Raw genomic sequence first — 27,189 nt, 5'->3', positions numbered from 1 at the left:
GCTGATGTTCTGCAGCAGCTTTATTATCCCCCCCATAAACCTATGTTCCTCCAACTGCCCCAGCATCTAGTAATTGCTTTCTGTCTCTGGATTTGCAAAATATGGGAGACCTCTGTAAGTGGAATCATATGCCGTATGACCTTTTATCCTCAGTTTCTTCTCCTTGGCGTGTTCTGTTCATCCTGAAGATGAACTGTATCAGATATGAAGATTTTCTTTTGTCTGGGTGAATAATATTCTAGTGTGTGACCTTATTTTCTTTAGTTGTTCATCCTGACAGACATTTGAATTGTTCTTTTCTCTTTAGCTTTAATGAATAGGCTGCTTTACATATTCCGGTAGAGGAGAGCGTGTGAACATAATGTTTAAGTGGTCTTGGGTGTATACCTAGGAGTAAAATTGCTGCATGGTCTTTCCTAGTGGCATGAGTATGACTTGATGACAATGTTGGACTCTGTTCGCCGTCAGCAGCACTCCTGTCAGAGTGACTGGATTTAACTTTTTGAAGAACCGCTGAGACATTTTGCATGGCCGTCAGCAGCATGTGAGGGATCAGTTTCTCATTCTTGCTAGCCTTGTCATCTGTGAGCCGCAGTCAATCCCAGGGCAGTGAAGCAGGCCCCCTTGAGGCTTCGGTTTGCAGTTCTCGTGGCTGATGCTCCTGAGTGTCTTTTTGTGCACTTATTTGGCTATAATTTCTTTTCTAATGTCTGTCTCTTTGGTTGATTGGTTGGTTGCTTGCCAGAATTCTGCTAGGTAGTTGCTCTTACTGCGCTATGCCCCTGGTCCATGATTTCTTCATGCCGTTGATGACAGTATGTCAGCTTCAGGGTTCACACCATCAGTACTACTATTAGAATAGTTACCACACGGAGTGTTTTATGGTGAAGTTCACACTCAAATGGCTGTAACAAATAAGTCTTTAACCAGCTTCATGTAACAGTGTGATTAACGGTTTACTTGAGTGTTCCTGCTTGTTCCATGGCCTCTGCTTGTGGGTTTGTCATTGTTTGGAGGCTCAGCAGGGTCTTCTGCATGTAGCAGATACAGGTCATGGAAGCAGAAGGAGAAGTTATAGCTGGTTCTCAGAAGCCCTGGCTTGCACATGTGCATTCCTGCTATTCACACACCACTGGGGACAAAAACAGCTTTTCTGCTCTAGTGTGCCTGGACCCCACTTCTTAGGGAGCATGAATCTTGTGAGCACCTTGGCCACGATGCAGGAAAATAAACCATTATTTGCTAACTAGTATTTCCAGTACTTTCATGTATTGTATCTCATTGTCTGAATACGGGGTGCTTAGTGGGATAGTGTCCTCATTTTTATAAAAGAATTGTTTGGAGAGAAGAAGCATCTTTCCCAAGGAGCAGAGGTCAAATTTTAATCCAGGACTCTTTGCCACTTAGCCCTGCTTACAGTACCCAGGTATTAATGAAGAACACTAAACCACCATGGGAGGAGAAGCATGAAAAGGCGCGGGGGGGGGGGCAGTATCTTGGTTCCAAGCTGCTGGAACCCTTTACAAACAATGGCATGCCTCTAGACCCCATGAGCCGCCTACTGCATCCTCTCTTCAGAGCCAGCTGTTGAGCACAGCTCCCCATCTTTGGCATTATTGACAGTCCCCTCTGTCATTTGTACTTCTCTTTGTAAACCTCCATCCAGGGAGCTCCATAAGCCTTCAACAAGAGCACAGTCAATTCTACACAGATGCCTGTCCTCGTGGTTTGTATTGAGCTCACTGGGGTTTTGTGACTGAGAAATGCCTCTGTGTACAGACTTTCTCAATGCCTTTGCATGGCCATCAACATCTTATTGGTTTGTTGCCATTAATTGATGAACTTAAATAATTGACAAGATTTCCACTTCGATGGTAGCACTCAGGTTTTCCAGTAGCATTTCACATATTAATAAGCTGTGGATGATTCATCAGAACAAAAGAGAAGGGAAAGGAAGGCAAGATTCAATTGCCTCCATTAGAATCAGTGGAACCTGTGGTTATGGTTTTATATTTGTAGATGTAGTCTCACCCCTACCTTTAATGTAGTCCTTAAGAAGATGTGCAAACAGTTCTCTTTACTTATGTGCTTCTCTGTTAAAAGAGAAGGTTCTTTTAGCTTCTAGAGCTGTCGCTTGTTCTTACTGAGAGGTAGCATGTGTAGGGTGGTCGGGTACACAGAGACCTTAGCCCTTATATGCTTGGCCCTGCTCTTGCTTGCTTTCAAGATGAAGGATCCTTCCTATGGTAAATAATCATGCTTTAGTATTGATAGTTTTGAAAAAACTTGTCTGTACCTCTTGTTCTTCTCATGTTCTAACCGTGAGCCCTCAGACCTTACATTCGAATTGTGGTTCTCTTCCTCCACTCTCCTCTAGATTGCTGAACCCTAACCTTTTCTAAGAAATGCAAGCAGCACGTAGGACATTAAACAACAGGGAGATGTAAGTGGAGAGCAAAACGTGACCTTTGCATCTTCCTGCCCACTCCTCAGAGGTAGCGCCTTTGACTTGCTGTAGGGTTTTTGTTTTTGTTTCCTGCCGACTTCCATACTGTCAGCAGCATCTTATTCTTTATTCATTTGCCAGCTTTATTAACTTCCTACTCACGTCCGGGTTATGTTTTCTTTTTAGTTCTACTTTAATGTAGCTTTTTAAAAATAAACAATATACCTGACTTGTACTTTCTGGTCCGACCTTTAAGGACAGAACCTCTTGACTTCCCACTATGTTAACGGATAAATGGATACCCTGTGTTTTACTCTGACTTTCCTACTTCTCATTTTTGTCTTTCTTTTCTTTTTCCTCCTCCTATCAGCTGTTTGACCGCATTAATATTGTAAAGGTTTGTGATGCTTTTTTGCTATAACTTGAAGATAACTTTCTGTGTGGCCACAAAGACCCTGAAATGGAAACCCCTGAGAAGTCGTCATGATGTTCTGGTGATAGAAACAGTGTCCACTCAGTATCTAGTCCCTGCTCAATGTGGGAAACCCCGCATTGCACCTCTCAGCTCATGGCCTCCTGAGAAGAGCTGTGTGTCGGGTTCCAAACAGATGGATGGGGCTTTCTGGGAGTGCTCAGAATGGTTCCACTGCTAAGGAGTTGCCTGTTAACCAGCTTCTTGTTGCCCAAGGTTCCTAATCGGATAGTTTTGCTATTACCAAAGCTTCTGAAGCTTGCTGTTCACTCATTGGCTAACTCTGCGCAAATGCTTCCTAACCTACTCAGAGCTGTGACTTAAGATTTCTTTTCTTTCCCATCTAAGTTGGCTTTTCTTCTTTATTTTCTTCCTTCCATTTGTTCTTTTTTCTTCTTTCCTCCCTTTTTTCCTTCCCTCTATTTCTTCCTTCCTTCTTTTTCTTTCACTCCTTCCTTTTCTTTTCTTTCCTTTTTTTTTTTTTGTAGAGCATGATGAAGGGTTAACAAAATCCTTTCTCTGTGAGTCAAGATATTGACCTTGGACCCGGTTCCCTCCCTTTCTTGATCCATTGTCCCCAAACCTCACAGAAGTGGAATATTAGCTATGCTGTTAAGCGGCATTGCTTATGATAAAAAAAAATTATCCCTGGCCCATAAATAGCCTCTGGCCTAGGAGGCTCTAGGTATGCAGTTAGAAGCTTCAGCTGGGACTCCTAGGAGCAATGACTTTGTAGCTGGACATGCCCTATTACTCTGGGACAGAGCTCATGGCTGTGGCCAGGGAAATTGCTTTGTATTTGGAGTGTGAGGTTTACCACTCAGGGTGTCCACCTGCCTGTTACTGAGTAACAGTCACTACGTATCACGTGCAGGACACACAGTTGTGTGCACTGCTACAAGGAAGAAACACCCAGTGCTGTCCTAGTGGTTGGTTGCTTTTCCATTCTCTCTCATAGGTTACCCTGGAGCCTGGTATACTTGTTTGGTCTTTTGAGTCTGAACACTTAATTAAGATTGTTATGCCCAGTCCATGAGGACCCCAAAAGACCACTAGGGAGACCAACTCACTGAAATGGAAAAGCAAGGTTTATTGTGTGTACAATACAAGCCTGCAGGGACCTCGTCAAAGCAACTAGCACAACAGCGGGCAAGAGGGGGTGCCCCACCCTTCTAGAGGGCATTATTTAAAGTCAAAAACCAGAAAAAAATTACATTAGCAGGGTGTGTGCTGGCAGGTGGTCCTATCTACGAGGTTGGAACGTTAGGAATTTCCTATGGATGGTCTGTTCCTGGGTGGTGCCTGGGTGGTCTCAGTTTGTGGTCTTTATGGAACCAGATATTGCCTCAGGGTAAACTGTTGAGACTCAGACCTCTATTGAGATTGTCTTGACTGGACCCTACAAAGATCTTTGATAGACATTGTATAAAGTAAACCTTGTAGATTAACTTTTTTTCAGAAAAGGTATGTCAAATTCAGAGAATAAGAATTTTTACATGTCTGCATGTGTAAAAATAAGAATTTTTACACAGTTTGACATGGGATTGGATTCCTCCAGGAGTTTCCTTTCTGTTATAAACTTCTGCTTTTCAGGGGCTGCAGAGGTGGCTCAGAGGCTAAAAGCTCTGTCTGCTCTTCCAGAGGTCCTGAGTTTAATTCTCAGCAACCACATGGTGGCTCACAACCATCTGTATTGAGTTCTGTTGCCTAGACAGAACACTGTATACATAGTAAATAAATAAATCTTACAAAGAAAGATTTAGCCTTTCAGAACCTTGGACTTCCTGCCACTTAGCTTCAAATGCTGCTGAAGCAGGATCTGCTGCTGACCCAATTCTTGTTTCTTGTCAAATCTTATCTTCCCCTGTAGAGTGTCTCTTCATCCTTGAGGTGCTGAGGACTCACAGTGCTTTGGCTAAGCTGGCCGTCCATCCTGCACAGGTGGCTTTCTTTCGGAAGTCTGTCTAGTTCACAGTGCATGGCAGAAGAGTATGTCACTGCCATTCTGTGAAAATTCCCTGCAGTCTTCCATTTGGCAGCATCTCCTCTTCCAGGTTGCATCACCTCTGTTAATGCATTCCCTTGGTTGCTGCTTTTGCTTGTTCTTCTGTTTTTTGACTTTTAGTTACAATTATTTTGGGGTTATGCATGCATGTGAAGGTCAGAGGGCAACTTACAGGAAGGAGTCCACCATGCAGGTCTGGGAGATCCAATCAGGTCCTCAGGCTTGCCAGCAGATCCTTTACCTGCTGAGACATCTCCCTGCCCTTGTTTGTTTAATGTGGGCTCTCACTAGGCAGGTAGACCAGGCTGCCCTCAAATCTGTGATAATACTCCTGCCTCTTGAGTGCGCTAGTACAACAGATGTGAGTCATCATGCCTGCTTTCTCTTTGTACTTTGAAGCCACATTAGAGGCTTTGAGACATAGAAAAAAGCAAAAATGTATGTAGTGTGTGTCGTCTTATAACTTAAGTCTCCCAAGTGACCTTGCCTGACTCCCTTAGGGTCAGCCATTGGTAGTCCAGTGCCTTGAATTGCTTTCTGTGTTTTTCTTTGCCTAACTTGTCCCTCCTCTCTTCCCACCCCCACCCCCCAATCCACCACTCCTCCCTTCCTGTTCAGAAAAGGGCAGGCCTCCCTTGGATGTCCACAAAATATGGCATATCAGGTTGTGGTAGGACTACAAGTACCTCCCCTTGTATTAAGGCTGGACAAGACAGCCCAGTATGAAGAGTAGGTTCCCAAAAGCCAGCCAAAGAATTAGTAACAGCCCATGTTAGGAGTCTCTCAAGTGGGCCAGATATATGTAGAGGGCCTAGGTTGGTCCCATGCAGGCTCCCTGGCTGTGAGTTCAGTCTCTGTGAGCTGCAATGAGCCCAGGTTGGTTGGTTTTGTGGGTTTTCTTGTGATGTCCTTGACCCGTCTGTCTTGTACAGTCCTTCCTCTCTCTCTTCAGCAAGATTCCCCAAGCTCAGCCTAGTGATTGGCTGAGGGTCTGCATCTGTTTCCATCAGTTACTGGGTATCAAGCCTCTCTGATTACAGTGGGGTAGGCACCAATCTATGAGTATAGCAGAATATTTTTAGGCATCGTTATGTTTACATCCATCCATCCATCCATCCCCCCCCCCCCCCAGTTCTGTTTGGTTCTCTCCTAGGTCTCTAGGCTATCCAGCCTCTGGGTCCTAGTGCTCCAGGCAGTGTCAGGGCTTCCTCTTATGTCATGGGTCTCAGGCTGGACCATGGCCAACTCCCAAAATCTCTGTGCCACCTTTACCCCAGCACATCCATAGGCAAGATAGAGTATAGATCAAAGGTTATGTGGCTGGGTTGGTGTCCCAGCCCCTCCCCTGGAAGTCTCCTCTGGTCATTGTTAGGATTATGCTGACCTTCCCTGTCACCTGTCAGGATGAATCCAGACAGTCCTCTGTCCCTTTAAGAGATAAGCTCCACCCACTCCCAATCTCTCTTGAGGCCAGCTCCTGTCTAGGCCCCCTCTTTTCTCTCTCCCTGCTGTTTTGAAGAGATAGCTCTCTCCTCTCTCTGTGTCTCTCTGTCTGTCTATATCTCTCCCTTCCTCCCCACCATCCTCCCAATGCTCTCTTCCTAAATAAAACTCCGTACTCTCCAAGCTCTCTTTGCATGGCATGTTCTGTTTCCCCGCCCGCAGTGGAACCTGCCAGGGTCACATGCACCGTGTCTTACAGCCACAGGAGACGGCCTGTCCAGGCTATATAGCCACTGTTGCTAGGAGTCTTAGCTGGGGTCATCCTTGCACTACCTCACCCCGAAATTCGCCCCCTTTCCAGTCATCTCTTTCAGTACTCTCCCTGACCACCCCCCAACCTGATTCCCCATCCACCTCTAGTCCACCCACGAAATCTCTTCTATTTCCCCGTTCTTAGGGAGATCTGAGTCCCTTCCTTGTGCCCTCCTTGTTACCTAGCCAATTTTCACATATTTCATGGAAAAATATTTTTAGAAAAAGCTCCATTTGAGGAAGCTTTTTCCACACTGCAGACATAATACTCCGTAGCTGTGTGCCCTTGCCTGCATTTGCATAGCCTCGGCTGGCTGGCAAAGCCACCTGTGTCTTTCCTGTCAGCGCGAAGTCAAGGCAGTGAGTGTTGTGTGGAGCTCCGTGGGTACTTGACACCAAGGGCCCAAGCAGCACCCTCCTCCCAGCCCTCTCGGAGGGCCTGCCAGCCTCCCAACTGAGGCTTGCTTAAGGCTACCGTTTCTACAGCACTCGGCTATGAAATCTACTCCATGACATCCCCGGGAAGACCTGCCTGGGGCTCCCCTGGCCTGCTCCTGCTCTCCACACGGTGACATCCCCATCTGAGGAGCTCTGTGCCCTAGCTGCATGTCAGGCACTCAGACCCCAGGAAGCACATGTCTGTCTGCCCTGGGCTGTTTCTCTAACTGCTGTTTACTCACTGGGAATCTGAGAAAGAGCAAGCCCTTCCCTGGCTGAGGGCAAGAGGACATTTTAGGGTGGAGAGTTTCAGGCACAGAGCCTCCTCGAGAGTGTGGTGAGGAGGAAAAACAGCTCATTTAAACCTAGTGACTTGCTTTGCCCTTAGCTTTTCTCCGTCTCTCCTTCCCATTGGTGGTGACAAAGCTAAGAAAGCAATTTTCCCACCTATTTTATCTCTTAGCCAGAATTCAAGAGAACAAAAGCCTTGAGTTAGTTCTAGGAAGTCATGGCTAGCCATGCTCATTGTCACAAACATGCCAAAAGGCAAGTCTTTTTTTCTTTGATTTTATTTGTTTGAATGTCTTGCCTGCATGTACACCACGTACGTGCTCCACTCCCACAGAGATCAGATCCTTGGAACTAGAACTACTGGAGGTTGTGAGCCACTCTGTGGGTGCTAGGAATTGAACCCAGGTTCTCCACAAGAGCCAAACATGCTGTCTACCACTGAGCCATGTTGTTAGCTGCAGCAAGTGGGATTTGATGAGGGTAATATCTTCACCATTGCTGCTGCTGGGGAGAAGTCCCAGTCAGTGGCAGGCTCAGTTTTCGGGAAAGGCTGTGCCTGAGACTCCGCTGCAAATCCAGGTTCCTCCCTCCTCTCGTCCCTGCAGGTTTGCACTAGTGAGCATGTTTACTTCTTCCTTCTGTACGCGTGAGCCAATTAATGGGTGCTGGTTGTGTAATTGTCACTTTCAAACAGCTGGATGAAGAGTTTATTTTTCTCTCTTCATATTTAATTCTGGGTTTTTTTCACACTTTGACAATAATGAAAAAGCCAGTCATGTTCTTTCCCTTATTTTTTAAAGGGCAAATTCTGTTGTTAATTTTTGTCAAGACTTTAAAAATTTCAACAATAAAGAAACACATCCTTGTAAGAGGAATATACCACCCTACCCCACCCCTCCCTCCCCGTCTCCAGCAGAATTCAGATAGAACACACAGACCTAGTCTTAACGGGGCAGACCCCTGAGTTTCAGAGCCACATCAGACTCAGAGGCGCTTTTGAGCCACACTGCTGCTTCTGAGCGAAGAAAGGCCTCAAGGAGATGAATGTTTTAGCGCCCGAAACATCAACAGGCAATTAGTTGGCGTACCTGTGCTTTTAAAGAGGACTTTTTACATAAAGTTTTTGTGTAACACTTTACCCATACGGTGGAAGACATATGGGAACAGCTGTGGGCTGTGCTGGGAGTCGCCTGAGCACTAACTTGAGAGCATCTGTGGGCTGAGGATGAGAACCCTCGACAGCTGAAGGAAATGGTCTTGGGTAGCAGCTGAGAATCCTCGCTCTCATTCTTGTCTTCCTTCTTAACCACAGAGCTCCATTATTCTGTGAGGATAAAACCTTCCTCATGCATCTTAGTTAAAAAAAAATTACCCATACCTTAATGCCTCTTTCTTCCTGAGTTGTGTGCGCACACTCAAAGTACGCATGATCGGATGGACTTTTTTGTCGTGGGATAGCTTTCAAATAAATACTATATTTCAAAAGGAAAAACTGAATAGAGGTCATCACATTAGTCCAGCTGCCATCATTTCTCCAGTTGACTAACGGGCCTCTCAGTTTGCTTCCACACAGTGTGAGGAGCAGGATCAGCTCCCTCTGTGGAGCCTTTGTTCTCTGAACCAGAAGTACAGTTCCCCCACGGCTGGGATCCCTCTGTTGGCTGTCCCCTGCCCCTCCAGCCTCCATCTCTAGCTTCCCTTCAGTTCCTGGCACACAGTGTGCTCAAGTCCTAGCTCAGACCCCTTGTACTTGTTGTTGGAGCCCATGGAGCCCACACTGCTGCCTTCTGACTAGTTCATCGCCATTACATAGGCAAGACTCTCCGTTTCAAGAAAAATCTGGCTCCCCACCATCAGACAACTGAGAGGAGCGGTCTCATAGCATTCATTTACTGTTGTTCTCCACTAGACAAGCTCCAGAGAGCAGAGGTCTGGATTCTCTCCTCACTCTTTCACCCCTTGGAGTCTAGCCATGACCTCGCTCACAGAGGGCTCATGTTTCCTGGACCGAGTCCCTATGTGTGTAAGCACCATCACTGTCTCCAGGGTGCCCTCACTAGGTGTGTAAGCACCATCACTGTCTCCAGGGTGCCCGCACTAGGTGTGTAAGCACCATCACTGTCTCCAGGGTGCCCTCACTAGGTGTGTAAGCACCATCACTGTCTCCAGGGTGCCCGCACTAGGTGTGTAAGCACCATCACTGTCTCCAGGGTGCCCTCACTAGGTGTGTAAGCACCATCACTGTCTCCAGGGTGCCCGCACTAGGTGTGTAAGCACCATCACTGTCTCCAGGGTGCCCTCACTAGGTGTGTAAGCACCATCACTGTCTCCAGGGTGCCCTCACTAGGTGTGTAAGCACCATCACTGTCTCCAGGGTGCCCTCACTAGGTGTGTAAGCACCATCACTGTCTCCAGGGTGCTCTCACTGTGTGTAAGCACCATCACTGTCTCCAGGGTGCCCTCACTGTGTGTGTAAGCACCATCACTGTCTCCAGGGTGTTCTCACTATGTGTGTAAGCACCATCACTGTCTCCAGGGTGTTCTCACTATGTGTGTAAGCACCATCACTGTCTCCAGGGTGTTCTCACTATGTGTGTAAGCACCATCACTGTCTCCAGGGTGTTCTCACTATGTGTGTAAGCACCATCACTGTCTCCAGGGTGCCCTCACTAGGTGTGTAAGCACCATCACTGTCTCCAGGGTGTTCTCACTATGTGTGTAAGCACCATCACTGTCTCCAGGGTGCCCTCACTAGGTGTGTAAGCACCATCACTGTCTCCAGGGTGCCCGCACTAGGTGTGTAAGCACCATCACTGTCTCCAGGGTGCCCTCACTAGGTGTGTAAGCACCATCACTGTCTCCAGGGTGCCCTCTCTAGGTGTGTAAGCACCATCACTGTCTCCAGGGTGCCCGCACTAGGTGTGTAAGCACCATCACTGTCTCCAGGGTGCCCGCACTAGGTGTGTAAGCACCATCACTGTCTCCAGGGTGCCCGCACTAGGTGTGTAAGCACCATCACTGTCTCCAGGGTGCTCTCACTGTGTGTAAGCACCATCACTGTCTCCAGGGTGCTCGCACTAGGTGTGTAAGCACCATCACTGTCTCCAGGGTGCCCTCACTAGGTGTGTAAGCACCATCACTGTCTCCAGGGTGTTCTCACTATGTGTGTAAGCACCATCACTGTCTCCAGGGTGCTCTCACTGTGTGTGTAAGCACCATCACTGTCTCCAGGGTGCCCTCACTAGGTGTGTAAGCACCATCACTGTCTCCAGGGTGTTCTCACTATGTGTGTAAGCACCATCACTGTCTCCAGGGTGCCCTCACTAGGTGTGTAAGCACCATCACTGTCTCCAGGGTGCCCGCACTAGGTGTGTAAGCACCATCACTGTCTCCAGGGTGCCCTCACTAGGTGTGTAAGCACCATCACTGTCTCCAGGGTGCCCTCTCTATGTGTGTAAGCACCATCACTGTCTCCAGGGTGCCCGCACTAGGTGTGTAAGCACCATCACTGTCTCCAGGGTGCTCACACTAGGTGTGTAAGCACCATCACTGTCTCCAGGGTGCTCTCACTGTGTGTGTAAGCACCATCACTGTCTCCAGGGTGCCCGCACTAGGTGTGTAAGCACCATCACTGTCTCCAGGGTGCCCTCACTAGGTGTGTAAGCACCATCACTGTCTCCAGGGTGCTCTCACTGTGTGTAAGCACCATCACTGTCTCCAGGGTGTTCTCACTATGTGTGTAAGCACCATCACTGTCTCCAGGGTGTTCTCACTATGTGTGTAAGCACCATCACTGTCTCCAGGGTGCCCTCACTAGGTGTGTAAGCACCATCACTGTCTCCAGGGTGCTCTCACTGTGTGTAAGCACCATCACTGTCTCCAGGGTGCCCGCACTAGGTGTGTAAGCACCATCACTGTCTCCAGGGTGCTCTCACTGTGTGTAAGCACCATCACTGTCTCCAGGGTGCCCTCACTAGGTGTGTAAGCACCATCACTGTCTCCAGGGTGCCCGCACTAGGTGTGTAAGCACCATCACTGTCTCCAGGGTGCCCGCACTAGGTGTGTAAGCACCATCACTGTCTCCAGGGTGCTCTCACTGTGTGTGTAAGCACCATCACTGTCTCCAGGGTGCCCTCACTAGGTGTGTAAGCACCATCACTGTCTCCAGGGTGCTCGCACTAGGTGTGTAAGCACCATCACTGTCTCCAGGGTGCTCGCACTAGGTGTGTAAGCACCATCACTGTCTCCAGGGTGCCCGCACTAGGTGTGTAAGCACCATCACTGTCTCCAGGGTGCCCTCACTAGGTGTGTAAGCACCATCACTGTCTCCAGGGTGCCCTCACTAGGTGTGTAAGCACCATCACTGTCTCCAGGGTGCCCGCACTATGTGTGTAAGCACCATCACTGTCTCCAGGGTGCTCACACTAGGTGTGTAAGCACCATCACTGTCTCCAGGGTGCTCACACTAGGTGTGTAAGCACCATCACTGTCTCCAGGGTGCCCGCACTAGGTGTGTAAGCACCATCACTGTCTCCAGGGTGCCCTCACTAGGTGTGTAAGCACCATCACTGTCTCCAGGGTGCACATACTAGCTGTAGTCCTCTCTGGACACCCTTTAGCTGTCACTCAGTTTCATCAGAAAGTCTGTGCGTCCCAGTTCAGATGCTGACACACGCTGAGCTTGTGCGAGAGGGTAAGAGTAGTCTTGATGGGTTGTTTTGTAGATTTGGGTACATCTTCCCAACTTCTCTTCCCTTGTCCATCTGCTGTCTTTGATTTGGTGACAGCCCATTCCCCAGATTTTATTTCATTGCTGCCAGAGGTTCAGTATTCTCTGCTCTCCACATCTGTTCATTGTCCCTCAGTTTATGACTTGGATCCCCAGTAAGTGTGTCACTAGAGGTTGGTTACAGGCTGGGAGTCCATTACTTCTTTCTTTAGCTACTGTTGGGAAAGGAATGTTCTTTATGGAAGGCCGAGTGCTTTTAGAATGTGTGCCAGCTGTGCCCCTTCCACTTCAGAAATGGATTGGATTGAAAAGCCCAACTTTGTCAAGTTAATAGGTTCCAGTGGTTTCTCTGAATTTTCAAAGTAATAGGTTAAAAAATGTTTTTTGAGAAAACTGACCTTGAACTCTATAGAGGGACTCAAAACCACTCACAAGACATTTGTGTGCCTCTTCCTGCAAGGAGAATCTGACTATCAGAGTGGACCTGGCTCTGAGGTCCTGGCCTTTGGTGGCAGCAGAGCATCAGGCCACAGCACTGGCTGGGTATGCTCTGTCACCCTGGTCTTCTATAGACACTGCTCAGTGTAGGGCCTGCCTCGCAACCCTGGAGCAAGCTGAGCACAGTAACGCTCGTCACAGATGTATATTCTAGCCATGGTCTCTGAAACATGGAAGGAGAGACCCATGCATTGCCCTCAGCAAAGGCACAGGAAGGGAGAGCACACCTTTTTAGAGTGATTTGCCTCCGTTTCCTGATGATATCCTGGAAGTCATGACCCAGTCTCTAAGTCCCACTGAAATTTTCTTGGTGATCACATTTTGATTAAAAAACTTGTTCAGGCCTGTCCTAGAGTGTAAAGGGACTAATGTTTTCTTCCTGGTTTAAGAAGAAGAGGGTGGCAGGGGTGACTTCAGGAGTCCAGTGTGTACAGAGTCAACTCTGGTGTCCTTAACTGTCTTATTCTCTTGGCGTCACCTCTCCCTCCCGTCATTTCCATTGGCCCCTCAACCTCACACTGCTCCCACCGTCTCCTTGCCCTGTCTTGGGTACTGTTTACCTGGTGTCTTTTCCTTCGCTTGCTCTCCACAGTTGGCCTTTTGTTTATTCCTATAACATCCTTTCCTCCATGTTTCTCTCCTATGGCTTCTGCCTGCAGACCTCCATGCCTCTTTCCCGGGCCCTGGTAGAATCCCTCTGTCCTGTTTGTTTCTTGCTGTTCAAGGGTCTGTAACCCTGGTTCTGAGTCATTACTGCTCTTAATTTCTTGGTCCCCTGTAGAGCAGCTTCAGCTGTCTGCTGGAGATAGTCACAGACTGTACCTAGTGTATCCTTTTTCTCCTCCTTGTTGACAAAAGTTTCTGTCCTGCCTGGTCCCACAGTCGTTCAGCCCCAAATAAACACACAGAGGTCTACGTTAATTATAAGCTGGTTAGCCTATTAGCTAAGCTTCTTATTAACTACCTCTTACATCTTACAATAACCCATAATTCTTGTCTGTATCAGCCACGTGGCTTGGTACCTTTAATCAGCGAGGCGTTCTCATTTGCATCCTCTACATCTGGGTGATGACTGCAGACTGAGTCTTTCCTCTTCCCTGAATTCTCCTGTTCTCATTGTCCCACCTCTACTTCCTGCCTGGCTACTGACCAATCAGCATTTTATTAAAGTACCAGTGACAGGCACCTCATGACCATCTCTTGTCTGTTTTCAAATGTTCTGTTGACTACTGAAGCGTATGGTTAGACCTCACATGCCATTTCCATATTGCTCAGATCCCACCTGCTCCCTACCCCTCACTGCTGCCCTGCCCTCCTCCCAGCCTTGTAGTCTGCTTTAGCTCAGCCATCTTTATTTCCTCCAGCTACCTTCAAGTTTCTGCCTCCCCCGTTCCTCCTAAGACCCCACCCAGTTCTTCCTGACCTTATCCTTGGGTACTTTTTCATACAATTTGATAATAATCTTATATATTCTTAGGTTTATATCCTGGAAGGGAGGAAGGGAGAAAGATAGATTGGGAGGAAATGATGCTGTAAAGTCCTGGCCATTTTTCACTGTAAACTGTCATTGTCGCCCTGAAGTACAGGCTGTCTTGTTCCACAGAAGCCTCCATTGCCTTATAATCACATGCACAGCCAAACCAACTTTCATTTAGTCTCATGTTTGCTGAATAATTTGCATAGGAGGCACATGCTGCAAAACCAGGAGAAATCCTGAAGAGAGCAGGAGACATTTTAAAGGTCATCCTCGTGTCAGCCCTTTCTCTGTAAAACAACAGAGACGACCCCGCGTGCGACAGTGGAAACTGCTCAAGAGCCTTTGAGGTCTTAGTCCAGGCCTTGCCCGTGCACATGGGAAGTTGAGGTGGAGAACTCAGTGCTTTCCCAACTTCATGCCTAATGGATCCGAGTCCTTGTCCTTAGAAATTTGTAACACCATAGTTGTTTGTTTGGGGTGAGTTTTTGGGTTTTGGTGTTTTGTTGTTGTTGTTGTTTGAGACAGGGTGTCTCTGTGTAGCCCTAGCTGTCCTAGAACTCACTCTGTAGACCAGGCTGGCCTCGAACTCAGAGATCTACCTGCCTCTGTCTTGCAAGTGCCCGGATAACACCATGGCTTTTTAAACAGATACAGTACTCCTGTGAGGATCTAGACAGTCAGAGCTTAGCCTGAGTCAGGGGCGTTCTCTGTGAGGATACAGACACAGTCAGAGCGTAGCATGAGCCAGGAGCGTTCTCTGGAAATACACACTTGTTGCCTAACCTCTGCCCTGGTCCACATTGCAGCTGGGAGAACCAGTGATTTCACAACCAAAGGTCCTGTGAACAGATTGTAAAACAAATGGAGATATTACTCAGATATGACTGACTTCCAGAGTTGGAACAAAGGCCACAGACTACAGAGAAATCCATCTATATTTTTATATGATTTCCTATCTATAATCACTATTACTTTTCCACAGAATGTTAATTTGTATAGCCTAATGGCTGTATCATAATTCATTTTTTAAAATTGCATTTTTAAAGTACAGCTCCTATACCATATTCAAATCCGGATCACCCAGGGGTTCATTATCCAGCTTTTACAGCATATTAGCCTCTGTTTTTCTTACTTTTTCTTCCTGTTACCTATTTTTAAAAAATCATTACACTGTTCATTAGGCCATTTATTGAACTATTTCCTTCCACCACGTGGGACTTGCATGTGTGTTTTTCCTTTTGTTTTAAGCCAAGGCCCATAAAGCATATTTCCCCCACAGTTGACATTTTCTTTTCATAATCCCTTGAAATGGAGTGTAAGTGAATTCCAGCACAGTGTTGTAAATTATGTGCTGAGTATCAGTAATAAACATTTCCTACAAAGTTTAGAGTGTAGTTTCAGGGTGTGATCATCTGGAATTGCAGACATTTGCCAGCTGCTGTGGGGTATGGGAGGGGGGCTTTCTCTTCCCAGACATTGTTTTCCTCTCTTTTACCCAAATATATATAACAACACAGAGTCCATATCACAATCATAAGCAGGATAAAAGAATGTTTTGCCTTAGTGACATGGCTTGACAACCTGGACCTGCTGAATGGCCATCTTGTTTTTCCTTCTCCCTCTGGACAGCATCACACATTAAAATTGTCCCAGAGAACCCATGTTTCCCTTGCTACAGAGGCCACCTTAATAGGTGTTGCCTGCCATGTCTGGTGCTCAGAGCCTCAGGGTGAATCTGTGTTTCAGCAAAGGCCTCATGCAGCCCTGGAGCAGCGCAGCGTGGCTCTGCCAGGCTTGAGTAGCTGGTTATGTTTCTCTCCTCTAGGGTGCCCTGAGAGTGTGGGAAGAAAGGCCCTGGATGCCTTCTTCACTGTCTCACATTTCCTAATCTTCGGAACACGTTGTTTTTGCTGTTGAAGTCAGGGATTTAAACCATCAGGACTCAGGTTCAGGCCCTCGCAGCACCATTAGCCATTTCCGCAGCCTCTGCCTGTTGTCAGCAGGTGCTGCTGGCAGGCTAACTGGGAGCCCTGCTGCATCACTAAAGACCTCCATGACATCAAGCAGTAGTCGGGCTCTTGGGTGAGGAAAAGCAGCCACAATTACAGAGGCATTTGTGGACTCGTAGTCCAATTTCAGATTTATAACTTCATGTCACAGTGGTCTGATACTCCAGCATTAATATTAATTAACTATAAATGTCTGAGGAGATGAGGACTAGAGGACAGCCCTCTTTCACATCTGGGAAGAGAACTGCAGCTTCCTCCTGTTGCCACTTCCTGACTGACAGTATAATTCAGCTAACGCTGAATCCTTCCCAGCTCGGAACCCCAGTCTATGAGGCATGGGGCCCGGGTTAGCTCAAAAATCTGACACTGATTCACTAACTTGGCAGACATATTCTGAGCCATTGCTTTAGGCCAGGCTGAGCTGGCATCCACCCTGTGGGCTCACTGTGTAAGCGCAGGACCCTGCCAGAGTTAGATGCTCTGATCCAGGTACAATTGGAGGATTTGTGAAATCGGACACCCTGAGGTAGGCCACATCTCCAGCTAGGTCTTGAGGGGTAAAGCACATGCTTAACCAGGAATTGTGCTGTACAGGCAGGTGGGACTGGCCTGGACGGATAAATACAGATCACTGTGGCTCCTGCAGCCTGCTGGGGGGGAGTCCAAGGATGCCTCTGAGCACCGTTGTCCGAGACGGCTGGACTGCAGCTTGCACTCTGCCATTGGCTTTGTTCTGTACTGAAGCTGTTGCTCAGCCATGGGGAGGCTCTCCGTTCACCATCCCGGCTGCCCTCTCTGTGATAGGTACGGTAGTCCATTTGCAAGGAGCTCTTGGACTCTATATAAACTGTAACCCTGTACCCCCTAAGATGTCACTTTCCACTTTGCTTAAAAATGGTATTCTGCTTGGCTTTACTTACAGCCAAAATGCAGGTGTTTTCCCTTCACACCAACATGATATAGTTTCAGAGGCATATTTTCCTCACAAAGAGATTGACAAGTTAGCGTTCCAAGTTTGTCCAGAGTATGCAATGGTTACTCTTGTCCTGAACTATCAAAGGCAAATAAAACGGCTCTACAATGGCCATATGTAACTAACCGACACCGTGCATCCTTGAGCTGGCTTCCACTGTCCCCGGGTTCTCAAGGGATTAGTGTGTCCTGAAGCCAGCTCAATAGCTTGGATCATAAAACTGCCAAGCCTCAAATTATTGTTATAAGTTTCCTATAAGAGAAGTATAAAGGGAGTATGTCCTAGAGACTCAGCGCCCTTCCTGAGAGAGGAAGAGTCTCTTCATGCTGTGTGCTTTTCCAGACTAGATGGGGTGCTTGCACTGATTTTTAATCTTCTTAGTAACCAGAAAATACATTTAAAAAATAAATAGACAAAAACTTTACACTGTAACCTTTCTCACCTCTGTGTCAACTTCCCTTAGGACCTTAGGACCTCAGGACCATAAGACTACACATCTTTCTTTAATAATTTAAACTTGCTCTCACCATGCTGCCTGCCTCTTCCCTTTCTGGGGAAATTATTTCGCCCTGCATTTCCTTCTGTAGGTCCCTTGATGGTTCTACCTGAACAGGACCAGCAGGTGGGGGTTTTGTGATGTCAGAAGCCTTGTGGGGCCCTGTGATAGGAGCTGCACCTCCTAATGGTTCCATAACCTCCCCAAACAGCCCTGCCAACTGGGGACCAAGTGTTCACATCTGTGAGCCCAGGGGGCCACTACACTTACGGACATCATCACAGCAGAGTCCCATCTACTGCCCCCACTACAGTAGACTGGAGTGAAAGTGATCGCTGCTGGTGTCCAGTGGAATTACAAGGCAGAGGAGGAGGGTGGCGACATGAGGGTGGGGCCAGGAGAAAGTATGAGGAGAGAAGACAGATTTCGTGTTTCCTATCATACATAGAATCTAGCTTTCAGCACACATAGAGAGCTGGATAGCATGGAAGCAGAAGAGAGAGTCTGAGAGGAAGAAGACGACGACTAGCATTATTAGGGGGAGGAGGGAAAAGGAAGGTTAGCGGAGGGTGAATATAAGCAAAGTACAGCAATACATATGAATAAAAAATGTCGTAATGAAACTCCTTTATTTTGCATGCTAACTAAAAATAATAATTAGTTAAAAATAAAAACAACCCATTAAAAAGAAAAAAGTATCCAAATCACAGGATAAATGAGTAGATTTACAAAAAACACTAAAAATAGTAAAGCAGATTATGCCTCTGCAGGATTCAGCTGCTAAGCAGTGAGATAGGACAGGTGCCCCATGCACCCGTGATTGCACCCAGCATTTGCAGGACTTCAGGGACATACTTGTCATCTACCTGGCCATCCATCTCAGAAGCCCTTTGTTTCCTAGATTCAAATGTGGACATACCATCTCGTAACTAGGGACTTTAGGGGCTGCTGCTTGCTTCCTCCAGCCATGTCTTCCATTGCAATCCCCCTCTGCATGTACAAGTGAATCCACCCCGTGCCGCAGATGCTCTGACCCAGGTGGAGCACAGTTTTAATCAGATGTCCATAGAACAGCTCATCTGCTACCCAAATCCCAAGAGTCCTGGTGTTATTGGTAGCCACATTTTCACTTGCTTTCTGAATTTTGATTTCTAGCCCAGCCTGTTGTCTTGTGGGTTTGTATAGATGATTTGAATGACATTTGAGATTTCCAGGTGTGTGTGTGTGTGTGTGTGTGTGTGTGTGTGTGTGCGCGTGCGCATGCGTGCGTGCGGTTTTTTTTTTTTTTTTTTTGGTTTGGTTTTTTTTTTTGAGGAAGAGAATCACTATCCTGGCTATCCTGAAACACACTTTGTAGACCAGGCTGGCCTCTAACTCACATAGATCCACCTGCCTCTGCCTCCTGAGTGCTAGGATTAAAGGCGTGTGCCACCATGCCTGGCTCCAGTTCTTTTCTTAAAAATTATTTTTATTTTTTTACTTTTTATGTATGGGTATTTTACCTGCATGTATGTCTGTGTACCATTTGAGTCTGGTTCCATGGATGCCAGAAGAGGGCATCAGATCCCCTTAAACTGGAGTTACAGTTGGGAGCTGCCGGTGTGGCTGCTAGGAATTAAACATGCATCTTCTAGAAGAGCAGCTCCTGCTCGCAATTGCTGAGCCAGCTCTCCAATCCCAGTTGCTTTTTTTTTTTAATATTTTTGTTTGTTTTGTGTATGTGTGTGACTATCTGGGTGATTCTGCTCACATGTGTGTGCAAATATGCATGCCTGTACACATTTGGATCATGATGGCATCAGATCCCTTGGAACTGGAGTGACAGATGTTTGGGGTGTGCCTGGCTTGTTATGTGGATGCTGAGATCTAAACTTGGGTTCTTGTGCCTGCAGTCAGCTTTCTTGGCTGCTGTTGACCATCTGACTCTCCTCAAGACTGTCATGGAGAGTCCCATATACTGTGCTTAGCAAATGGAGCCAGTTCGAGCAAGGGTCTGGGTTTCAGGCTTAGGAGTGGTTTTTCAAGTTGTTAGGAACTATGTCAGCATTCTCTTTAGAAAAAGCTAAGCCATGTGGTTTGTTAATAGCACTGCAGAGGGAAAGTAAGGGGATACCCTGGGACACTTGTAATTCTAGAGAGGACTGAAGGGACTGAGGAGTGCACCCCACCCCAGCAGCTGGAGGAAAGTGGATTGCCTGATATCACAGCCCTCTGCATGAGACTCAGGTTCCTGGCTGATGTCTTGTCACATGCAGCAGTATTCCCCAAATGATAGCCTGTCCTTTGTGCCCCTGCCAGCCCCTGCGTGTCTACACCTCAGATGTCTGTGGACACCTGTGTTTTGGCGTCAGTGGTTTTGCTGTGCTGCTGTCTCTGTGCATCTGGAAAGTATACACAGGCCTCCAGACATCCAGAGACCCACAGCACAGAAGGGCTGATGTGCGAGTCAGACAGATGGTCACTTATGAAAGCCTTGGATAAAGCAGTGAGCACTGGCTCTGGGTATCTGTGTGACCGTTTCTTTGCCTGATTTCTCCTGTGATGGTTTCCATATGTGTGGGTATCTGAGGTCCGGGACTATTTGCTGTAGATGTGAGCATGTCAGCCTCATTTCTGTCACTGGCCTTCTGTGTTAACCCTTAAAACATGGTGTTTAAGCACGTGTCTCAGCAGTGTGCTGAGAGCCATGTGGTCTCCATCTCCGACCTCAGCTGTTTCTTTGCAGTCATCTGGAAGAGCAGGGCCACAGTTACAGTAGCCTGCACTTGCTTTCAGCTGCACTCCGCCCCGACCCCCAGGCTACTGATCTTCTTTTAGGATACCGTTTTTGCCCACAGGCAAATTCGGTGCCTACCAGCAGACACTGCTGATGGAGACCTGTAGCTGTCCACCCAGTCCACTTTACAGAGTACCTACTATGAGGTCAGCTGTGTCAGACAAATCCTGACCACCAAATTAAAGAGCCTGTGGAAGGGAGCTGAGGTTTGCAGCTTCCCTCAGGAGCAGGGCTGTGTGAGCCCCATGTGGCTGCAGAGTTTACTGTACTTCTCCTGTATGCAGGATACCTTAAAGGGCTTAGCATCTGCCCAGGGGCTATACAGGCCACTTGGGAAAGCACAGCACATGCGTGTGCACATCTGTGTTAAACTTGTGCTCAGTGTGCGAACTTTTGACGTGGCCTTTTTGCTGGTGACTGCATTTGGAATAGCTTCTGCTGTCTTGCCACACGAAGGAGAGGGTGAAGATGCAGCAGCCACAGACCAAGGAGGAAATCAGCAGTGCTCTGCCATGGACCGGCCAAGTGTCTCCAGGCAGGTCATCTACTATCCCTGCTCCTCTGTCTGCAAAGCTGTAAAAGGCCATTCCTAAAATACGGCTTGATGCCAAGTTCTGAGGGTTGTCTTTATACAAGTGTATTTTATTGTTTGCTCACAGTAAAAGTGTGTAACAGTTACATAAAGAAGGAGGTAGGGTGGATTTACCTCTGAGGTTTGTTTTGACGTGTACGTGCATGGCTCCAAAGCCCTGATATAATACTATGGCTGCACAATTGTACATGTTTGTCTGTGTGAGGGAGAACAGAGAACACACTCCTTTCTCTCATTATCCCATGTGTATACCTGAGCCCAGGCAGCAACAGGGTCCTGACAGCTCTACCTCCATAGTAAAACTGCAACCCCAAAACAAAAGGACAAACCAAACTGTATTAAATCTTGCCTCCTGGCAATGCTGACTGAAATTGAGAGTCAACTAGAACAGCAGGTACCAGCGCCAAAGCACAAGGTCAGAAGAGCTTGTGTAGGGAGGTCAGGAAGGTCACCTTGGCCTTCCAAGATTGCAAGTGCAGCCTCCTGACTTGGGGCTGTCTCCTAATGAAATATTAACACGCAGTAGGTGTTGGGCATGCATTGAAAAACATCCTAGCATGTATATTTTTAGCCAGGACACAGTGGTATCAGTTAAAATAATTAGCCCCAGCCTGTAATCTCAAAGCCTTATCTCTCCTCTTGCTTTTTTAGAAGGCAGATGTTTTAAAACTGATTTGAAAATCAAATTTGCCCTTCAGTGATTTCATTTGGAAGAAACAGAGAAGTAAACATTATAAAGAAGGCTTCTGGGCACATTATGCATGCAAATGTGGCAGCCAATCCTTCTCCAGAAGAGGTGGGTGACTGCTCTGGACGGGAGGGTGAGTTGTTTAAATGCATACAAAGGTCACCAGCCCTCAGATTATGTTCCTCTGTCACCGGGTAGCAGCTCATGCTTCATGTTAAACTCCACCTGCCAAAAGGACGCAGATAAAGGCTCCGGCAGTGAAGGCAGTGAAAGCGGTGCTGTGGCTGCCACAGGTTCAGCCTTCTTTGAGCCCTGTCTTTGCCAGCCCTGTGTGGAGTGCAGCAGGCAGGCGTGAGGAGGTCCACTTTCCTGTCACCCCACTGCTCGGGTTCAGAAATTATATCCATGTTGTGAAGAATCTCCCTGATTTCAAAGTTTCTGGACTCTCTTCAAGGGTCAGTCAGGGACTGTGTTCAGCCAAGAACCACAGTGCTCCGTCCACCCCCAGGATGGAGTGTATTAGCTGAAATAAAATAAGCCGAGGAATGAATGAGTGAGTGGTTAAACTTTGGATATTATTTTGTCTTTTTTATGGAATTACAACACAGATTCTGTCACACTAGTAGTAAAGTAATAAAGGTTATTGCTGTGGACGACTAAAAAAGGAGATTTGCCCTAACCCAAACTAAATTCTCGCTCACTGTTCTGAAGAGCAGGAATCGGAGTCATCCTTCAGTTCTGGATAGAAGAGCTCTGTCACCAAGGACACTGGTTGCCCTGCCTGAAACTCGGATTACAAACTCAGTAGGCCAGCCCCCTGCTTGGGCAGCTTCCAGGAGGCAATGGAACTTCTCAGGCTGGTGCAGCAATGAAGCTTCTCAGGGAGGGCTTGCTGGAGAGGGCCAGCCAGCCTGGGCTTCAAGAGGTGGCCTGGCCTCTTGTGGTATTAACCCATATTCTATGGAGACTTGTTTCAAAAGGTCTTGTTAAAAGAGGTGTAGCCTGAAACCTCCAGGGAAGAGCTTCATGCAGCGTTACGGTTCTTGTGCACGTTTTCTGTTTTCTGTTTGGGGATCGTCACAAGCTTCCTGAGGCACACGGTGGGAACTCCAGTGGGCTGTTCCTGAGGCACGCGGTGGGAACTCCAGTGGGCTGTTCCTGAGGCACGCGGTGGGAACTCCAGTGGGCTGTTCCTGAGGCACGCGGTGGGAACTCCAGTGGGCTATTCCTGAGGCACATGGTAGGAACTCCAGTGGGCTGTTCTGGGTAGGGCCTGTGTCCCAGCCTGTGTGCAGGAGATAGTTCACCTCTGGTTAGAGCCGCTGCTGCTGGCTCCAGAACAGCTCTGACTAGGTCTAGCTAAAGCTGTGTGTGTCTAACCGTTTTCATTGATTAGAAAAGGACCTGCTAAATGTGAGCAGTTAGCCACCACATTCATGCTTGTGCTGTGTTCAGGCTCAGGATGAGAATTTGCTAAACTCGACTCTCAGATGCTGGAAAGTGGAGCTGGAGGGGGAGGAGGAGGCCTGCGAAACACTATCTCTGGACATGGCATGGCGATTGCACCCAGGAGCCCGCAGTGGCAGTGGCTTCCCTGCATAAGACCAGCCTAAGACTGGGTCCGTCAGCACGCTGTGTGGATGGGGAGGGGTCAGACAAGTAGTGGTTGCTATAGTCATGGTCTGCAGTGGTGTAGCCACTGGTAAGTTAGCTCTGCTCACGGGGACAGCAGCTGCCTCCTCACACAGGTAACTTTAATTGAATTCATTTGACCTGAAAGGGGAAAAAGGGGACATGAAACTCAGAGGGAGTCTTGTTGGTAAGAAGGGACTCAGAGTGGGGTGATGAGAGACAATAATGGCAGGGAATATGAGCAAAGCACATTATATGTGACATTATGAATGACTAGCTAGATGATTTTTAAATTTTTAAAAATACATCTATGGGCTGAGAGATGGCTCAGAGGTTAAGAGCATTGCCTGTTCTTCCAAAGGTCCTACGTTCAATTCCCAGCAACCACATGGTGGCTCACAACCATTTGTAATGGGGTCTGGTGCCCTCTTCTGGCCTGCAGGCATACACACAGACAGAATATTATATACATAATAAATAAATAAATAAATATTTAAAAAATACATCTATTCAGGAAAGAAAGGAGCAGAGGGTCTGAGGTTCACCTGCCTCCCCCAACCCCCATGCGGAAGATGCAGAGAAGAAAGCAGGCCAGCCTTTCTGTGCCTGCTCACCACGTTAGTCATGATGGCCCCAGAGTGGTAACCCTTCAGGTGTCCCTGGGTGAGAAGGGTAAACAGAACATGGTATGCCTATCACACACTGTATGACAATTAAATGGAATAAGGCACCAATGTACACGTCAACATGGATGACCTTGAAAGTGTTTTGTGTGTTTTGTGTGTGATAAAACCTACTGCTAGGTGATCCTTGATCCTTGAATGTGGAGCGTCCAGATGGCCGTGCAGAGGAAGCGAGGAGAGCGGATTCCCGGGGTGGGCTTGGGGAGGAGTGCCTGTGAGTGACCACTCGTGGTCCGGAGTGTTTGCTGCCACAGTGTGAAGGTTAAGCTTCTGGAAGTGATTGTGGGGATAGTAACAACTAAGCTAAAAAGAAAAAAAAAGTACACTTTCCAAGAGTGGGTTTCATTTGTGTGAATTACAAATGAGGCTCTGACTTAGAATGGAGCATGCTCCGGGGCAGACACTACCCTTCAGAGACAGCCTGTGCCAGGGATCAGGACAGCTCTGCATGGGAAGGCCGCATGTCTTCATTTTGCTGAGTGTGCTGGATTAAAGCAGAGATGTGGTGTAGGAAACACCCTGCCTGCCTGCCTGCCTGCCCTCCCTCCCCTTAGTTCCTTGATTTCCCTCTGCCGTTGTGAGCAGACAAGGCTCCTTCTTCAGCACATTTCACTCCATGCTTAAATCCAGAGCTCTCACTGTGCTGCTTTTGGGTGAGACGAAGGCAAAGCCTATCTGCCCCTGTGCCCTCCTGTCGTGGAGCTAGGCCACGGCAGCTCCGGGGACACTTGGCGCTGCACCGACCTGTTCCTCGTGGCCTTTCCAGCCCCCTTTTCCAGCCCACTTTATGTGTTGGCCAGCAGGTTAGTGGTGTGAGCACCTACTGTAAAGAGAATCTTGGGCAGACATTGTAATGGTATTGTAAGTCAATAAACTCAGGTTTGAAAATCAGAGCAAGCCGCCCTTGATGTTACATTGGGCATAAATGTATATAAATGCAGGACTTGGGGCATTTGCATGAACTTGGCCTACCTGAATTGCAGCTCTCTTAAGTGGTTCTTTTGATATGAAAACAGTTCAGTCCTTCAGCCACAAAGCTGCACCAGCAAAGTAGAGGTCTCTCGAAGTGTGGTTAGAAATAGCAATGTCTGTGTTAGCCCACATAATGCAGCTTTACTACCAATTATTGTCTGACCTAACTCAGTGCAGGTAATTCAATTTGATTCCTTGATGGCATCATAAAATATTGATAAAAAGTGGATAATAATAATGGTGTAATAGTTGGAGCCCAGAGCCATTTTTATGAATGCCACTGAAGTCATAGCAGATAGATTTGAGTTTTCCTGTTTCTCTAATTCTCACCGCCATGCATCCACCCTCCAGATGATCACTGAGCGTCACTAAGTGTCATCACCAACAGGACAGACACTGTTGTCATTTTCCTACTTCACATCCTGATGGCAGAAATGCTGGATACTTAACAAAGTTATAGCTGTTGCTGAATTCTATGACGCAAGTAAAACAGCAAATAGAGACCAGACAGGGATAGGCAAGAGCTACCTTCGTCCATAAAGGCCTCTCTGAGACATTGGAGCCAAGATCTGTCCCTTAGGGTTACTATTGCTGTGATGTAACAGGAGCCACTTGAGGAAGAAAGGGTTATTTTGCTCAGATTTCCATATAATGGCTCATCTTCAAAGAAAGTCAGGAGAGGAGCTCCTGGAGGCAGGAGCTGATGAAGAGGCCATGGAGGGTGCTGCTTACTGGCTTGCCATACAGGGCTTGCTCAGCCTGCTTTCTTAAAGAACCCAGAACCACCAGCCCAGGGACAGCCCCACCCAGAATGGGCTGGACCCTCCCCCATCATTCACTAATTAAGAAAATGCCCTGCAGTCTTGCCTACAGCCTGACCTTCTAGGGCATTTTCTCAGTTGAGGCTCCCTCCTCCTGGTGACTCTAGCTTGTGTTAAAACTACCCAGGACAGTTAGTGACAGACACCAGCCTTGCAGGGCGCAGGAAGGAACTTAGTGAGTTAAAGTCCCGAAGGAGGAATGATCATGTCAGGACAGTGTGCATGCAGTTGAGGCTCAACAAGGAAGCCGTGGGCTCGCAGCAAGGAAGCAGGAGCAGTCGGATCCAAAGCCACTTTTAGGTCTTGGGAGTTTTATTCCAAGAGCAATGGAGAGATTAGGGGTGGGAAGTTATGCAAGAAAGTCCTGTTTTGTTTTGAAACATGGCCCTCCTTTGTAGCCAGGCTGGTTTCATTTCAAGCCTCTTCCTCAGCCTCCCAACTGCTGGGATTACAGGCATGTGTTGTAATACCCAGTTGTTGGGTTTTTTTTTTTTTTTTTGCGGGGGGGGGTGTGTGTGTTTTGGTTTTCCTTTTTTTTTTTTTTTTTTTTTGGTTTTCAAGACAGGTTTTCTCTGTAGTTTTGGAGCCTGTCCTGGAACTAGCTCTTGTAGACCAGGCTGGCCTCAAACTCACAGAGATCCGCCTGCCTCTGCCTCCCAGGTACCGGGATTAAAGATGTGCACCACCACTGCCCGACTTATTTCTGCTTTCTTGTTATCAGTGCTTGGGACAGGATCCAGGCCCCTGGTGCATCTTAGCTCATGTGTTCTACTGCTGAGCTGCACACTCAGCCTATTTCTTGTTTCTACTGTTTGTTGTGAATGCCATGTAGAGAATGATTGATTGGATGGGGTAGGTATAGAAGTGAGAGCCCATGAAGGAAGCTGTTGACAGCTTGGTGACACATGATGGGGCTTTGGGCAAAGGTGGTGATGGTGGAGACAGTGGCGAGTGTTTGCTGGTGAAGTACACACTGTTAGCACGTTGGGGTCCACAGTCCCGGCTGGGGTCCAGCAAAGATGGAAAGGTCCTGCATAGCTTCCTGCCCTGTCCCTGGTCCTGAACATTGTGTTGTTATCCATGCTCAGAAAGCATGCCTCTCAGGTTTCTGCATGGGGGGGGGCAGCCGGAGGATGGATAATGTGGTAGGTGACAGAGATGATGTTCAGACTGATCTCTGCAGACCCTGAAGTGGGCCCAAAACAACAGGATGGGACTTAATGGGGAGAAATGTGATGCCTTCCATTTAGGTTCAGAAAATCAATTCTCTAAGTACAGGATGGGGCAGTCAAGCCAGAGAGAGGTTTACAGGAGAAGATCTATAGTTTTTAGCCAGCTGCAAATTCAGTGTGCATGAGTAGTTGCTGTCGGCTGCCACAAACCCTGAGTAACGTGTCCCAGCACCCATACAGCTTTCCTGTTGAACCTGTGTGTGG

General features: G+C 47.6%; 1 protein-coding gene across 1 annotated transcript in view; it reads left to right on the top strand.

Moving 5' to 3' along the window:
• The window catches only part of Btbd9 (BTB domain containing 9), a 374,573-nt gene that overhangs the window by 306,761 nt on the left and 40,623 nt on the right, over nt 1-27,189 (top strand). The gene's annotated exons all lie outside the window — the stretch shown is intronic.

The sequence above is a fragment of the Microtus pennsylvanicus genome, chromosome 7, assembly GCF_037038515.1.
Source record: "Microtus pennsylvanicus isolate mMicPen1 chromosome 7, mMicPen1.hap1, whole genome shotgun sequence".
Lineage (NCBI taxonomy): Eukaryota > Metazoa > Chordata > Mammalia > Rodentia > Cricetidae > Microtus > Microtus pennsylvanicus.
This window is presented reverse-complemented; position numbering and strand designations above follow the sequence as displayed.